Raw genomic sequence first — 16,920 nt, 5'->3', positions numbered from 1 at the left:
TGATTGACAGTTGATTGTGTGCTACAACTTGGTTTTTGAAATGAACAAAAGAAAGGTGGAGAAACCCTGCGCTTCGTGTATGAGGCTCTTAGTATTCCACTCGTGGTAAAAGACAAAATGGAGAACGTAACATTTTGAACATTCATTTGTTATTAAAGACGAAGTATAAATGACTTGTATCTGTAAAACGTATCTGAATCACAACCCCAGTAGAAAATAAGGTCTTTCAAAGTAATTTCTTGATAAAATTTGAAGCATATCTTTGAAACTATATTGTCGAAGGAAATCTACAGGATAGAATTAGAATAACAAATTTTAAATAAATGCAGTGAAATTTTAGTCATTATATGCGAAAGGAATTATAAAATTCGAAAAAAAATAATTAATAATAAATAAACATTAAACATTTTAAGAGGGGCGTGGGCCAACCTAAAAAAACCTATATTACAGATAATTCCATTAAAAATTTAATTATGTGTTAAGAATACATAAATTAGTATAATAACGTAAATTACAGGCAATTACATTATTTAAACGTAGTGATAGTTGTAGAATATAAAATATCGGACGGCACCGTATAACAAAACAAGTCGTGCGAGGCCGACCATGTTATACCCTACAACACTACAATATGTTAGAAGCGCCCTTATGTCCAAATCCATTTCGAAAAATTTCGCTTTTGAAATTCTATCACGGAGCACAACCCAAATATTACCCTTAGCATTTTGACCAGGGACATTTGCCCAATATTTACGCACTCCGTCGTGCTGTTAGTTCTTGTGGTCCATTTTACAGCTAAATATAATCCCATCCTAATGCTAGAATTCTTCCCTGTCCTTAACTCTCTTCTCAGGAGTGTCGATTGGCTTCAATTGTGTGATCTGGAAATTCTTTCGGTTTTTGGTTTATTTGAACCCCTAAATATTTTGCGATCATCTACAAAAGCAAGAGGCCCCTCTGTATCTCCAAAATTGGAATCGTATATGATTTGCTTGTCTACGATATTTGGCTATATTCGTCAACGAAATCAGCATGAAATAACCAGAAGTTAGACTTTTGTGTATTTCGAATATTTCCCGTAAGTAATGCTGGTATTTTTTCACACAAATTTAGTGGTTCATTCTTCCCGCTGTCCCAAATTCTAACTTCATGCGAGATTTCGTGTCCATTGGTTTCTATTTGTGACCTTTATAACGGCTGCAAAATCAGGAACATGTTTAGTTGTTGGTCCATTTCAACCCCTAAATATATTGCGGACATCTTTAAAACAATAGGCCTAGTCCTTCTGTGCCTAACCCTTGCCTTGTGAAAATTTTCGTGAGGATCGGGCGATAATTGAAATCTGTATATAATCACCCCAACCTATTTTGTAAGATGAAAAAATATTACAAAATATACTCTTCAATATTGTAAGTCAAATTGAAACAAGTAAACAAGCAGTAAGTTCGGCCGGGCCGAACTTTGAATACAAAAAATAAAATCCATTATTTTTTTTAAATTTTTACAATCTATATATATAAAAGAAAGTTGTGTTAGTTACTACGCTTATAACTTAAGAACCGCTGGACTAATTTTAGCGATTCATACAAATTCGGAATTGTCTCCTCTCCGAAAAGGATAATATCCAAAAAAATCGCGTAAAAAAGTGATATATTAACATTTTCATTTTGACTTTTGAAATGTACAATAGTAATGTTTTATTTTGTATGATTTTTTTCCATTTTGACTTACTTTTTTCTAATGTACATTTGTAGTGTTTTTTATATTTTATTTTGGAATTCAAATATTAATACCAATTTATTTAATTGACTTGATTTCTTGAGAAATGAAATTGATGGCGAGTTACATGGAAGTGTAGTACCGAATTATGTGGTGGCGAAACGGAATAGATGATGTCGAAATAATTTAATGGAATCGAATTTTAAAATAGAAGTACATTCTATTGATAAACTATATACGGATCTTTAAACATTTGCTGCATTTGCTTTGCATCAGCGAACAAGTTAAAGATTTTTTCAATGTGTTATTCTTCTTTTGTCAATTTTTTTTCAATTTGTATTATCTAATTGAATTCAGTAAATTTTTTATGAACAAAATAAATAATAATTTTTCACTATATACAAATTTTCACCAAAAAATGAAATAAGTGGGAAATACGATGTTAACTGACTCTACCTTTCAACTCCAGGGCCGACATCGTGTTTCAGCTGGAAGATGCGAACACATTTGAACAAACAAAAATTACCTAAGAAGCCTAATGGGCCTCATTTCAAAGCGTGGAACTACATCTTTCCTGTCACAATAATCCGTCCAATGTACAATCAGAAAAATACCGAATATAAGGGTGGAAAATAGTAGAGCGAATGGGACTCTTAGTAAGAAAAGGATTTCTATCCTTCCAGAAATTCTTCCCAAACATTCAAAATACCTTAAATCGCTTTTGCAGGTCATAATATCGATCATAACTGACGGATTTCATATTTATATAATCATCGTATGATTTAAGCTATTTTTGGTGTCTTGGTCACTTTTTTAATATTTTGTCCATTATTTGGCATCTTTGTTTCTAAGGAGGTAGAGAACCTCTTCGCATAAAGTTTGAAATTTTCAGAGTAGGGCCCATTTAGGTCTTGACCACATTCATTAATTGACTTGGCTAAAGGTTGTATTTATGCTACCCTGGGGTAGGGAATCATCATACAGATAATTGCCACATAGGAATTTATTTAAGTAAAGTCCCCACCTTGGAGTATCCCCAAGTCTACTTTCACATCTAATTGGTGGTCAGAAAAAAAATGTTGTTTTCTATTGAATTTGTAACCCCCAAGAGAATATTGGTTGGGCCACGTTTTGGTATAACCCTTATATAAATGTATCCCTGACCTGACAGCAGTAACCGTGGTCTTGGCCCCGTTTTTCAACTGATTTGGCCATTATTTGCTGTATTTAGGCTACTTTGTGAGTAGAGAACTATCTTACAGAAAAATGTCAACATACGTAAATATTTTGGTACAGTCCCCATTTGGGGACTTTAATGCGCAACTTGAGGTGCTATGGTAATGGGTGTAAAAGCGTAATTAACTTTGACTATTCAGAAATTATTTTGCCCTCCTTCAAAAGTAATTTATTTCTATTTGGTCGAATCAATATTTATATTAAAATTTGTTCACCGTTATGAGCTAGATTTGTGAAATATTATGCTATGCAAAATTTGCATTAAAGACTAAAACTACGGGCCGGCAACGCGGACCGGGCCAGCTAGTATCTAATATAGGAAGGTGCCGATATATGGGGGTATATATGATGTTGTGGACCTATTAAGACAAATCTATGTCTGGGTGTAAAGTACTCACAAGGAACTACTTGTGTGAATTTTCAGACAATTCCATTGAAAACTGTGGCTAACATCTTCAAAATACCGAATATCGGAGGGTACCGTTATATGGGGGCTATACGATATCGTGGACTGATATAGCCCATCTTCGAACTGCAGACAAACGAGAGATCTGTGCAAAATTTTAGCTTCCTATCTTAATTCGTTAGACTGTAGCGTGATTACAACAGACGGACAGACGGACGGACAGGGCTAAATCGTCTTAGAATTTTACGCTGATCAAGAATATATATACTTTGTTGGGTCTAAAATGATTATTTCGAAGAGTTACAAACGGAATGGCGAACTTAATATACCCTCCATTCTATGTATGGTGGATGGTATAAAAACCGCATGCGATAAACAATATATGAAAAAATAAAAAAATATCCCTAAATGCTACAAAATCTATACAGGGTGAGATGAAAAAACTGCAACCAAGTTCAGACTGATGACATCAAACATTTTGGTGAGAATTTGCCAGAAAAAAAAGTTATTCGTGATGGATGGAAGAAAACAGCAACAACAGCATAATAGTTCGAAAAGTAAAGAAGCGACTTGATTAAAACCCGTGTCGCAGTGGCCGAAAAATGACTCGTGGGCTGAACATATCGCAATATTCCATTCGGCAAATATTGAAAAATGAGCTCGGGGTAAAGCCATTGAAATTCCAAATACTGCAAGAACAAGAATGAGAATAGACTCAAAAGAGCTAACGAGTTGCTTCGCTTGGCCGAATTTGGTTTTCTCCTATGAGAAAACATTCGTTGTCCAGCAGTTTGTAAACAAACAAAATGATCGTGTTTACTTGCCAAAGATAGGTCCAGCCATTCTTGAGATTTAAGCATTCTAGCTAACATCCATTTTCTTTGTATATACACATTGTATATATTTCGCTACATATATCCGATTTATTTACTATCGGCATCTACGTAACGTTCAGAATTGATCTTTTTGTTTATTTGTGATTTCGCCGGGATTAAAAATATTCAGGGTTCAATGGAAAATTTGACTTTTATTCAACACAAATGTTATGGTCTATTTCACTCACTAAATATTACCCGATGATTATGCAAATTAGAAGGCTTCTGCCCTGTCATAAGATCTAGCCCCATGCGACCTGTAGAGCAACTGCAAAATCAGGAAATGATTCAGTTTTAGGTCCATTTCAACCCCTAAATATTATGCGATCATCTCCAATAGGTTTCTATCCTGACTACAACCACTTCCATTTTCAATTCCGTGAGGATCGGGCCATAATTGCGACCTGCAGAGTGAGTACAAATAACAATGACGGGCGGATGGACTTACATAGCTAGATCGGCAAAATAGGAAGATCCATATATACTTTCCTATGTGGGAAAACAATATTTCAATATTTGGCCCAATCAAACTTATAATACCCCCAACACATAGTTTTGTTGGGTATAAACACAGACTTCTATCGAATATTCTAGTAATGGCCAACTCGAAATACAATTCCATTGAAAAGTTATAGGAAAAGCCCTAGAGTGTCTAAAATCGGCAGTACCGTTGAATAGTATATTTGAAAAATTGTAGTGCTCTAAGACATGTATATCGGAAGGTACCGATATATAGGAGGATATACGATATTGTGGACCAATATAGACAAATCTATGTCTGGGGGTATAGTACTCACAAAGATATCCTGAACCCATATAGACAATTCTCTTTAAGGGGGTAAAGTACTCACAATGAACTCCTTGTGTGGATTTTCAGACAATTCCATTGGGAAATGTGACTATAATCATCAAATACCGAATATCGGAAGGTGCCGTTATATTAGGGATATACGATATCGGGGAGCTATTTAGACAATTCTCTTCCAGGGGGAAGAGTACTCACAAGGAACTCCTTGTGTGGAATTTCAGACAATTCCATAGAAATATGTGGCTAAAATCATCAAAATACCAAATGTCGGGGGTACCGTTATATGGGGAATTCGATATGGTGGACCGATGTAGCCCATCTTCGAAATTGACCTGCCTGCAGACAAAAGACAGATCTGTGCAAAGTTAAGCTTCCTATCTTAATTCATTTTGACTGTACGCTTATTATTATAAATTATTATTTCGATGAGTTACAAACGGAATGACAAACTTAATATACTCCCCATTCTATGTATGGTAGAGGTATAAGAAGTATGAAATCTTTATCCGAATTTATAGTACGGTGCATATAATTTAATATTCGAAGATTAGAAAAAGAAAACTTAGTCTGGAACGCACCACAGGCCTACACTGGCTTAAGTGAATGCCCAACAGGGCATGCGGCGAATTTGCTTCGCCGCTCTTTTCTACCTAACCTAACCTAACCTAAGACTATTTTATGCACATTTTGAATACTTCTGCTCCACAAATTTTGGCATACTCTTTACAACATTTCGGCCGGTATCTTACAAATAATTGCTTCAATGTTGTCATCCGATACGTCAATTGAGGCGGGATTGTAAATAGACATGAGATCTAGTATAGCGTTAAATTACATGATCTAGAGGGCCAATAGACCCGAACGTGAAATAAAATGTTCACCGAACTCGTCTCTCAATAAGTGGCAATTAGCACCGTTTGGGCCAAAAAGTTGGAAACCATCTCAAGTTAGCACTCACCATTTACAATTACGTTACGATTCGCAGCATCTTTGAAGAAGTACGATTCATGGTTAAATTATAATTCAAACTTAAGATGTTTGATAGTAAAACATAACACGAAACGTGCGTGAGCTGTTTGAATCAGTGTGGCACAAAAAATAATAGCTAAAAATTTACCGTTTACTAAGTTACAGTCCTTTGGAAAATCAGCTTCCAGGTGAAGCGGCTGAATCTACAATGTTGACATTTTGCATGTGGGCAACAATGGTGTGTAGGAGGAAAAGTGTTGGAAATTGGAATAAGTATATCCATGATAAACAAAAATGATTAATAAAAAATTTTGGATATTCGTTCTAGAGAGTTACGAAGAGTAAATAATGGGTTAAACATTGTAGTTGCATAGGTGCAACAAAGGATATTAGGAGTTGTAAACTTTGAGTGTAAGAAAGGTACTAAGAGCTAATCATTTGATGCGACGTTTTTAAAAGAATATAAGCATGGTAGAGTTAAGAAGGTAAAGTCACACAATCATATGTTTACAATTTTTGCAAAATTATTAATTTGACAACATCTCATTTTTAAAATGTATATTAATAAATCCAATCTGTACACCTTCTTCATTTTACGTTGGATATAAAATTGAAATTTTATGTGAGAATGAAAGTGAGGAAGGAAGTGATTTTCGAAATTAGCACTTAAGTTTACCAAACTTAACAAATTGTACTTAATTCGGTACAAACTGGTACTAAATTGGACATTGAGTGTAGGAATAGAACTGGAATTATGAATTTTGGTATAAGTATAACTTTGAGAGTAAAGCATTAGAGTAGTAAGTGTGATAGATGGTATCCAATTTGATTACAAATGATTATGAAGGTGAAGTATGTTGCTACCTCGAATTTTTGCAACAGAAATGCCATCCAACTTTAAAAGATTGCAGTTTCGGACACGCTTGACATTCGTATGAAATCAATAAATCCAAAGGACAAACTCTTCGAATCTGCGGACTAAATTCGACATGTGCTTGGTTTGCTCATGGTCAGCTGTGGAATGTTCACACGTTGGTAGACCGAGTGATTTGTTTGTTTACGCATTAAAGTATTACAATAAATACGTTTTTGGAATCTTAGAATTTATTGTACCACAAAATGTTCGTATATAAAATTTTGAATGCATATACAATCAAAAGGGGTATCGAAGCGCAGCGGGAGCTATATCCAAATCTTAACCGATTTAAAAATAATTGGGCAAATTTATTTTTGTTCCGAATTCCATTACGCATTCCAAATTTGGAGACTGTACATATTAATAGATATGTTCATATAAAATCTAAATTTTTGGGAGGTACCTTCGATTCTGATGCTATATCTCCAGTTGCAAGTGTAATTCCAAAATTGTATATTTTATGTTACTTTCAGGCGATATTGTAGTATACTTGGAAATTTTCCAAAAAAAAATCGGTGCAGCGGTTTTTGAGTCCACAAGTTACCAGCAAACAAACGTACAAACATTTTCCTCTTTTATAGGTTTTATTTATTATTAATTATTTATTAACGTATACAGTGTTGTTTTAAATAATTTGTGCATTTTATTTCAAAAGCTGATAAAATTGGCATTTTGGGATTGTATTTTCATACTTTTATGTTTCTTCATTGATGTTTTAACATCCTACACATATATTCAAATCCTTATATTGAAAATTAGTTGGTTTAAGTCGTTTAATTTTCATAAAAAACAAAAGCACTTCAAATTTTGCACGAATTTTTTATAACAAGGTACGAAAAAGACTCATTTGCGTTGCCATCTTCTCTCCAAGAAAAAGCTTTCGGTAGGAATAGAATTCCCCCAGGATATTCGCGATTTGGCTGATTATGTTGTGCAATTGGAGTAATTTCCATAGGCAGTCAGATAGACAGACGGACGGATGTGGCTAAATCCCCATGGTTCGGATTGTAGTTAGCCCACCAAGAACATTGAATATTGGCAAATGAATGAAATGAAAATAACGGAACAAATATATTGATACCCGCTGAGGATTCCTGCCCTCTTCCTTTTTTATCAAGATGTTTGTGTAAATAGTGAACTAAAAAAAAACAAATAAAAAAACAGTAAGTTCGGCCGGGCCGCACTTTGAATACCTTCCCTCATTTGAAACGGATTAGACAATTTTCAAAAAAAAAAAAAACAAAAAAAATAATAATAATAAATAAATAAATAAATAAATAAAATTCATTAAAAATTCAGTTAAAATCTTTGGAATACCTAATATCGGAAGGTGCCTATATATGGGGCATATACGATATTGTGGACCTACATAGACAAATATATGGGGTAAAGTACTCAGAAGGGACTCCTTGTGTGGAATTTCAGACAATTCCATTAAAAAATGTGGCTAAAATCATCAAAATACCGAATATCGAGGGGTGCCGTTATATTGGGGCTATACCATATCGTGGACATATATAGATAATTATCTTTCAGGGGATAAAGTACTCACAAGGAACTCCTTGTGTGGAATTTCAGACAATACCGCTAAAAAATGTGACTAAAATCATCAAAACATCGAATATCGGGGGTACCGTTATATGGGGGATATACGATATCGTTAACCTATAAAAAGAATTCTCTGTCAGGGGGTAAAGTGCTCACAAAGAACTCCTTGTGTAGAATTTCAGGCAATTCCGTTAAAAAATGTGGCTAAAATCATCAAAACATCGAATATCGGAGGTACCGTTATATGGGGGGTATACGATATCGTGGACCTATATAGACATTTCTCTTTCAGGGGGTAAACCTTTAACTTCTGAGGTGACATAGGTGGTGGTAAATTTTACACCTCTAAATATTACAGAAAAAAAAACTTTGTTAAAAATTTATTTGATAATAATTTGTTTTTTAAAAGTAAGCTTGTATACTTTAAATTACAATAAGTAAAAAAAAAAACATTTTTTTTTATGTAAACAAAATTTTTTTCATTGTAATAGAATAGAGAATTTCAAGAAAATGTGAAGGGAGGGTAAAATTTACCACCACCTCAGAAGTTAAAGGTTAAGTACTCACAAGGAACTTCTTGTGTGGATTTTCAGACAATTCAATGTGGCTAAAATCATCAAAATACCGAATATCGGGAAGTACCGTTTTATGGGGGCTACACGATATCGTAGACCTATAAAGATAATTCTTTTCCAAGGAACAAAGTACCCACAAGGAATTCCTTGTGTGGATTTTCAGACAATTCCGTTAAAAGATGTGGCTAAAATCATCAAAATACCGAATATCGGGGGTACCGTTACATGGGGGATGTACGATATCGTGGACCTATATGAACTATTCACTTTCAGGGGGTAAAGTGCTCAAATTTAACTCCTTGTGTGGATTTTCAGACAATTCCCTTGAAAAATGTGGCTAAAATCATCAAAATACCGAATATCGGGAAGTACCGTTATATGGGGGCTACAAAATATCGTAGTCCTATATGAGAAAGTATCTGATTTTTTAATAATTTGTATGTTTTGTATATTTTGCAATTAAAATATTTTAAATAATTACACACATATTTTTAATTTTTATTGTTTGATGCCCCTATTATTCTTCTATAGTATTGGATAAAACCTCTTAAAATGTATATCTGGCAATACTGTTAACAAAATGCATACAGTTTTTTCTCTCAGCCTATTCTCCCATTCTCTCTCCCCTGTTTTTCCATTTGTTGCTTTTTAATCAGCTGTTTACAAACCGATGGCACGCTACCAGCAAACGACCAACGCAAAACAGAGCAAAGATTTTATAATAATATTATGATTATTGAAATAAACTAATAACACCACAAGTTGAATTTTCACTTTGTTAGCATTTTCACGTAATGTGAAACATACACACACAAATTATAAAGAGAGAGAGAAATTGATTTGACATATGGTCTGCTTGTACTCACCCACGACGGCTGGAAGCTTTTTATTTCTCATTTACTTCATTCAAACAAACTGTTGTTGTTGTTGGTGAATGCGTCTATACACATAATACAAATTAACATTTAGTTAAACTTGTATTGATTAATATTTCTTGTTATTTAATTTATTTTTACAGAACACTTTTGTCAAACAACCGTAGTGGCCAGCTGAAATACACCACACTGTTTATTGTTGCTGCTTACCAACAGCTGTTTTCTTTTTTACTTGATAAGAGTCTGAGAGCACGTGGTTGGTGTTGTTTCTCTTTCGTTGAATTTATGAGAGGCAATACTGGTTTCTGCGCCAGTATTTTGTCTCTCTTCATTTCGTATCGCATTTCTTGTTTTTCTGGTGGTGTGACGTCACATTGTTGCTGCCTGTCGTATACGCTAAAGTGGGTTGCAACGGAAATAAACGTTTATTTTCATATTTTAATTAAAGTCAAATACGATTAATGAATTGATATTATGATCTTCCTTTATTTTTCAATATAAACGAAGCTACTAAATAAATATTTGCGAGTTTAATACAAATATGCATCAGAAGGTCTGAAATATTAGTCGTTATGTTGCATATGTACATGTAAGGAGGTAATAGGGCTACGTAAGTTTTGTACATTTTGCTGTAGCACTTGCCGTATGATTCAATTTTGTCGAATACTTGAAGCGACAATATATTGTTAATGTGAGCGACATTGAAAAGGAAATAGGATAAGAACTCCTAAGATTTTAAGAGATTATCTACCAAATTAGATACTAGTTTCGAGACGTCAAATTTAAAAACTTGTAGTTATTTCAAAATTAAACATTTTTCGTATGGATCTTTTTATTAATGTAAAGACTGAGATGAGGAACAATTGTTCATCTTTTTATTACAGCAATAGGACTTCAGAAGAGCACTTAACAAAAGGATGCTGTTAAAAAGATGTACACAGTGAAAACTCCCAATAGTGGACACTCTCTTAGGCCGAGTCCCCCTTTAATAGACAATTATCAAGAAACGCAGCTTCAAATACAAATGTATATGAATCATTAAAGAAGGATAAACTTTCAGTTCAAGAATTGGCAAAAAACTTTAGTTATTTATTTTTTATCAAATATGTATTTACATATGAAAATATCCTTTTTTCTTTTGAAGGTTTGATATTGTAAAATCGCATGTAGCCTATATATTGAAAAATAAGGAAAATTAACTTTTACAATGGCGGACAGGTAAAGATCCGAACCAAAAAGTGTTTAGATTACAGTCAATTGACCTGAAACTAGAAAGAAAGACACGTCTCTCATTTTTTTAAATCGTTCACAAAACATTCACGTTTCATGGCCTATTGTTCAAGAAAAGGCAAAAGAAATTGCCTCAAAACTGGGAATAATAAGCTTTTTTGCTTCAAATGGTTCGAAATGCAGACAATATATATGCTTTAAAACAGTATTCGTGGAGGCAGTTGCTGATTGTGAAGTGGATGTAACCTAGTTTAGGGAAAGACTGGAGTTACTGTTCCGGGATTTCAGACCAGAAAATGTGTAAAATGCTGAATTATCTATTTTTCTATTATTTAGAGTCCTTCCCAATAACACATTACCATATAAAAACAAGTAAGCAAGGGCAATAGCCGGCGTGGCCGACCATATGATACCCTACAACACTACAATATGATAGAAGTCCCTTATGTACACACCCATTTTGGAAGATTCCGCTTTTGAAATTATGTCATAGAACACTGCCCAGATATTACCCTGAGCTTTTTGACCAGTGACATTTGCCCAATATTTACGCACTCCGTCGTGCTGTTAGAGCTAAATATAATCCAGTGGTCATCCAAAATACTAGACTTCTTCCCTGTCCTTAACTCTCTTCTCATGCAAAATCACGTGTCGATTTGTTTAAATTGTGTGATCAGGAAAATTTTTCTGTTTTTGGTTCATTTGAACCCCTAAATATTTTGGGGTCATCTCCAAAAGCAAGAGGCCCCTTTGTTTCGCCAAATTTAGACTAATCTATTTGATTTGCTTGTCAACGATATTTGGCTATATTTGTCAACAAAATCAGCGTAAACAAGTAAAAAAGATGTAAGTTCGGTCGGGCCGAACTTTTAATATCCTCCACCATTTGATACAAATTTGACAATTTCCAAAAAAAAAATAAATAAATAAATAAATTAATTAATTAAATAAATAATAAAATAAAATCCGTTAAAAATTCTGTTAAAATCTTAAAAATGCCGAATGCTTATACGACGACGTGGACCTGCATAGGCAATTTTTGTCATAAGTTTTTAAAATATTTAAATGCGAAACTTGAAGAAAAATCTGTTTATAATGTAACTAAAATCATCAAAATACCGAATATGGGCGTACCGTTATATGGGGGCTATACGAAGACGTTGACCTGCACAGAGAATTCTCTGGCATGGGCTGAAGTATCCATTACGAACTTCACATGCGAAATTTGAAACAATCCCGGTAAATAATGACGCTAAAATCATCAAAATACCGAATATCTGGGGTACGGTATGTGGGGGCTATACGAAGACGTGGACCTACATGGCCCATTTTTTGTTTTATTCTGCAGTATCTATTACGAACTTCAAATACCTAATTTGGAACGATTCCGTTAAATAATGTCGCTAAAATCATCAAAATACCGAATATCGGGGGGTACCGTTATATGGGGGCTATATGAAGACGTTGGCCTACATGGTTCATTTTTTGACTCAGGGTGAAGTATCCATTATGAACTTCAAATACCAAATTTGAAACGATTCCGGTAAACAATGTCGCTAAAATCATCAATATACCGAATATCGGGGGGTACCGTTATATGGGGGCTACACGAAGACGTGGACCTGCACAGATAATTTTCTGTCTTAGGCTGTAGTATCCATTACGACCTTCAAATGCCAAATTTGAAACAATTCCGGTGAATAATGTCGCTAAAATCATCAAAATACCGAATATCGGGAGGTACCGTTATATGGTGGCTATATGATAACTTGGACCTACATGGCCCATTTACGGAAGATAGCGTGATTACAACAGACAGACAGACGGACATGGCTAAATCGTCTTAGAATTTTACGCTGATCAAGAATATATATACCTTATTGCGTCCGGCATGAGTATTTCGAGGAGTTACAAACGGAATGACAAAATTAATATACCCTCCATAGTATGGTGGAGGGTATAAAAAGCAAGAAGTTCGCCTGCAAGTTATTTTGAGCGTTTCGGTAGAATGGAAATGTTGCTATTTTTTCACACCAAAAAATAGTGGTCCATACTACCCGCTATTCTAAATTCTAATTTCATGCGACATTTCGCATCTTTTGCTTTCTTTTTGTGACGGCTACAAAATCAGGAACATTTTTAGTTGTTGGTCCATTTTAACCCCTAAATATACTAAAAAATCGCATGCAATAAAAAATATGAAAAAAAAAAAAAAAACAAAATGCCACAAAATACTACAAAATCTATATTAACATCATTATTGGCTTCTCTTTAGGCGATTTTTTTAGATTTTATACTTTTATGCCAAGAGGGCATTCTGAATTGACAAAAATTGTCAAGTTCGGAACAGCCATTCTTGATATATAATCATTCCAGCTAACATCCCCTTCCTTTGTATATATACATTGTATATATTTCGCTATTTATATCCGATGTATTTATCTAGGTAACGGTCACAATTGACCTTCTCGCTTATTTGTGATTTCGCAGGGATTAAAAATATTCGAGGTTTTATGGAAAATTTTACTTTAACACGAATGTTATTTCACCTACTAAATATTACCCGATGACCATCAATATTGGAAGGCTTTTGTCCAGCCCTATGCTCTCTTCCGCGTAAATTTTTAAGTTTTTGGTCCAATTCAACCTAAATATTATGCGATCTTCTCCAAAAGCAAGAGGCTTCTATTCTGCTTCTAGCCCCACCTCTATTCTAAATTTCGTGAAGATTGGGTCATAATTGCGACTTGTAGATTGATTACAAATTAACATGGACCCACGGACGTATATAGCTAGATCGACTCAGCTCGGCGAGATGGGAAGATCCATACACTGGAGCCCCGACTTGCGTCGTCCCGTTTTGCGTCGCTTTTCAAAAACCAGAAAATTCGATTTGAGTCGTTGCAATTTCGAGTCGCGTCGGTCCGAGCTACATCGTGGATTACTATTTTTTGCATTTGCAGTGCCTGATTTAGCATTAATTGTTTTGATTTTTTATAATAATTAAGACACTTTTGTTTTTTTTTTTAATCAAAAGTTGTTGCTTTATTTTAAACTAGCTGGCCCGGTCCGCGTCGCCGGCCCGTAGTTTTAGTCTTTAATGCAAATTTTGCATAGCATAATATTTCACAAATCTAGCTCATAAAGGTGAAAAAATTTTAATATAAATATTGATTCGACTAAATAGAAATAAATAACTATGGAAGGAGGGCAAAATAATTTCTGAAAAGTCAAAGTTAATTACGCTTTTACACCCATTACCATAGCACCTCAAGTGCGCATTAGAGTCCCAAAAAGTCTATGTTCTTGTTCATAGTAAAATTCAATGACGATTAAACAATACCAGCGTTGTTGTCCGCCAATTGGTAAACATCACTATAAATTGGCGGGCCTGGGGACTGTACCAAAATATTTACGTATGTTGACATTTTTCTGTAAGATGGTTCTCTACTCACAAAGTAGCCTAAATACAGCAAATAATGGCCAAATCAGTTGAAAAACGTGGCCAAGACCACGGTCACAGCTGAAATCAGGGATACATTTATATAAGGGTTATACCAAAACGTGGCCCAACCAATATTCTCTTGGGGGTTACAAATTCAATAGAAAACAAAATTTTCTTTTCTGACCACCAATTAGATGTGAAAGTGGACTTGGGGGTACTCCAATGTGGGGACTTTACTTAAATAAATTCCTATGTGGCAATTATCTGTATGATGGCTCCCTACCCCAGGGTAGCATTAATACAATTTTTAGCCAAATCAATTAATGAATGTGGTCAAGACCAAAATGGACCCTACTTAAAAATTTAAAACTTTATGCGAAAAGGTTCTCTACCTCCTTAGAAACAAAGATGCCAAATAATGGCCAAAATATTTAAAAAGTGACCAAAACACCAAAAATAGCCTAAATCATACGATGGTTATATAAATATGAAATCGGGTTGTACCCTTATCCGTGAGTTATGATCGATATCATGACCTGCAAAAGCGGTTTAAGGTATCTTGAATGTTTGGGAAGAATTTCTGGAAGAATAGAAATCCTTTTCTTACTAAGAGTCCCATTCGCTCTACTATTTTCCACCCTTTATATTTGGTATTTTTCTGAATGTACAATGGACGGATTATTGTGACAGGAAAGAAGTAGTTCCACGCTTTGAAATGAACCCCATTAGGCTTTTCCGTAATTTTTGTTTGTTCAAATGTGTTCGAATCTTCCAGCTGAACCACGATGTCGGCCCTGGAGTTGAAAGGTAGGAGTCAGTTAACATCGTATTTCCCACTTATTTCATTTTTTGCTGCAAATTTGTATATAGTGAAAAATTATTCTTTATTTTGTTCACAAAAATTTACTGAATTCAATATGATAATACAAATTGAAAAAAAAAATTGACAAAAGAAGAATAACACATTGAAAAAATCTTCAGTTTGTTCGCTGATTTTTTACAGCAAATATTTAAAGATCCGTATATAGTTTGTCAATAGAATGTACTTCTATTTTAAAATTCGATTCCATTAAATTATTTCGACATCATCTATTCCGTTTCGCCACCACATAATTCGGTACTACACTTCCATGTAACTCGCCATCAATTTCATTTCTCAAGAAATCAAGTCAATTAAATAAATTGGTATTAATATTTGAATTCCAAAATAAAATATAAAAAACACTACAAATGTACATTAGAAAAAAGTAAGTCAAAATGGAAAAAAATCATACAAAATAAAACATTACTATTGTACATTTCAAAAGTCAAAATGAAAATGTTAATATATCACTTTTTTACGCGATTTTTTTGGATATTATCCTTTTCGGAGAGGAGACAATTCCGAATTTGTATGAATCGCTAAAATTAGTCCAGCGGTTCTTAAGTTATAAGCGTAGTAACTAACACAACTTTATTTTATATATATAGATAATTTCCCCATTAAATGTCAGTGCATTTTGTAGATGCATAGAAAAAGGTCTCCGGTCCCCATTAACGATGCAATTCGGGGCTCTAGTGTAAGTACTTTCTTATGTGGGAAACCAATATTTCGAGGTATTACATATTTTTTTGGCCTAATCAAACTTATAATACCCCCAACAAAAAGTGTTGTAGGGTATAACGAGGAATGCACAGAGGGTACAATGTCAAAGGAAAGATTAACAGTGTTGTACCCTGTAAGTATGACAGGCTAGAAGGAATTGCCTTTGGCTATCGTAAAGTCAGTTAGCTAGTTACCTAATTATTCTTAAAAAGGTGGAATTTTGGCAAATGCTAACTGCTGGTACACAACCTAGGCTCTGAGATATTTTCTGTAAATTGTAATTTTTTTCACCTCCTTCAACGAAAAGTACATATTTTGACATTAAAAGTTTCAAAAAGTCGACGTTATTACACATATTCTTGATCACCCTAAAATTCTAAGTCGACTTAGCGATATACGTCTGTCTGTCAGTTGTAATCACGCTATTTTTCGAACGAATTGGGAAAATTTTGGACACATGTGTATTTTTTCAGTAGGCAGGTTAAGATCGAAAGTGAGTCATGCCGGTTCACGTTTTCGTATAGCCTCCATTTAACGGTACCGCTAATTGGCATTTTGATGACATTATTCTCGGGAATCGTTTCAAACTTCGTATTTAGAGATCGTAAAGAGTACTACGGTATTTTTCGAAAATTTTAAAATTTTCAAGTTCTTTCCAGGTGTATTACTCCTGGTATTACTTTTACGTTGTTGTGCGTTGAAAAAATGCGTTTCAAATAGCCTAACCTGTTTG

General features: G+C 34.3%; 1 protein-coding gene across 1 annotated transcript in view; it reads right to left on the bottom strand.

Moving 5' to 3' along the window:
• LOC101887305 (zinc finger protein 236) overlaps positions 1-10,176 on the bottom strand; it is a 176,782-nt gene extending 166,606 nt beyond the window's left edge. The window contains exon 1 of the mRNA XM_059128056.1: positions 9,919-10,176. The gene's annotated coding sequence lies outside the window, so the exon portion shown is untranslated. The remainder of the gene's footprint in view (positions 1-9,918) is intronic.
• Positions 10,177-16,920: the final 6,744 nt, after the last annotated feature.

The sequence above is a fragment of the Musca domestica genome, unplaced genomic scaffold (assembly GCF_030504385.1).
Source record: "Musca domestica strain aabys unplaced genomic scaffold, Musca_domestica.polishedcontigs.V.1.1 5, whole genome shotgun sequence".
Lineage (NCBI taxonomy): Eukaryota > Metazoa > Arthropoda > Insecta > Diptera > Muscidae > Musca > Musca domestica.
Note: the sequence above shows the minus strand (reverse complement) of the source record. Positions and strands in the feature narration are given on the sequence as shown.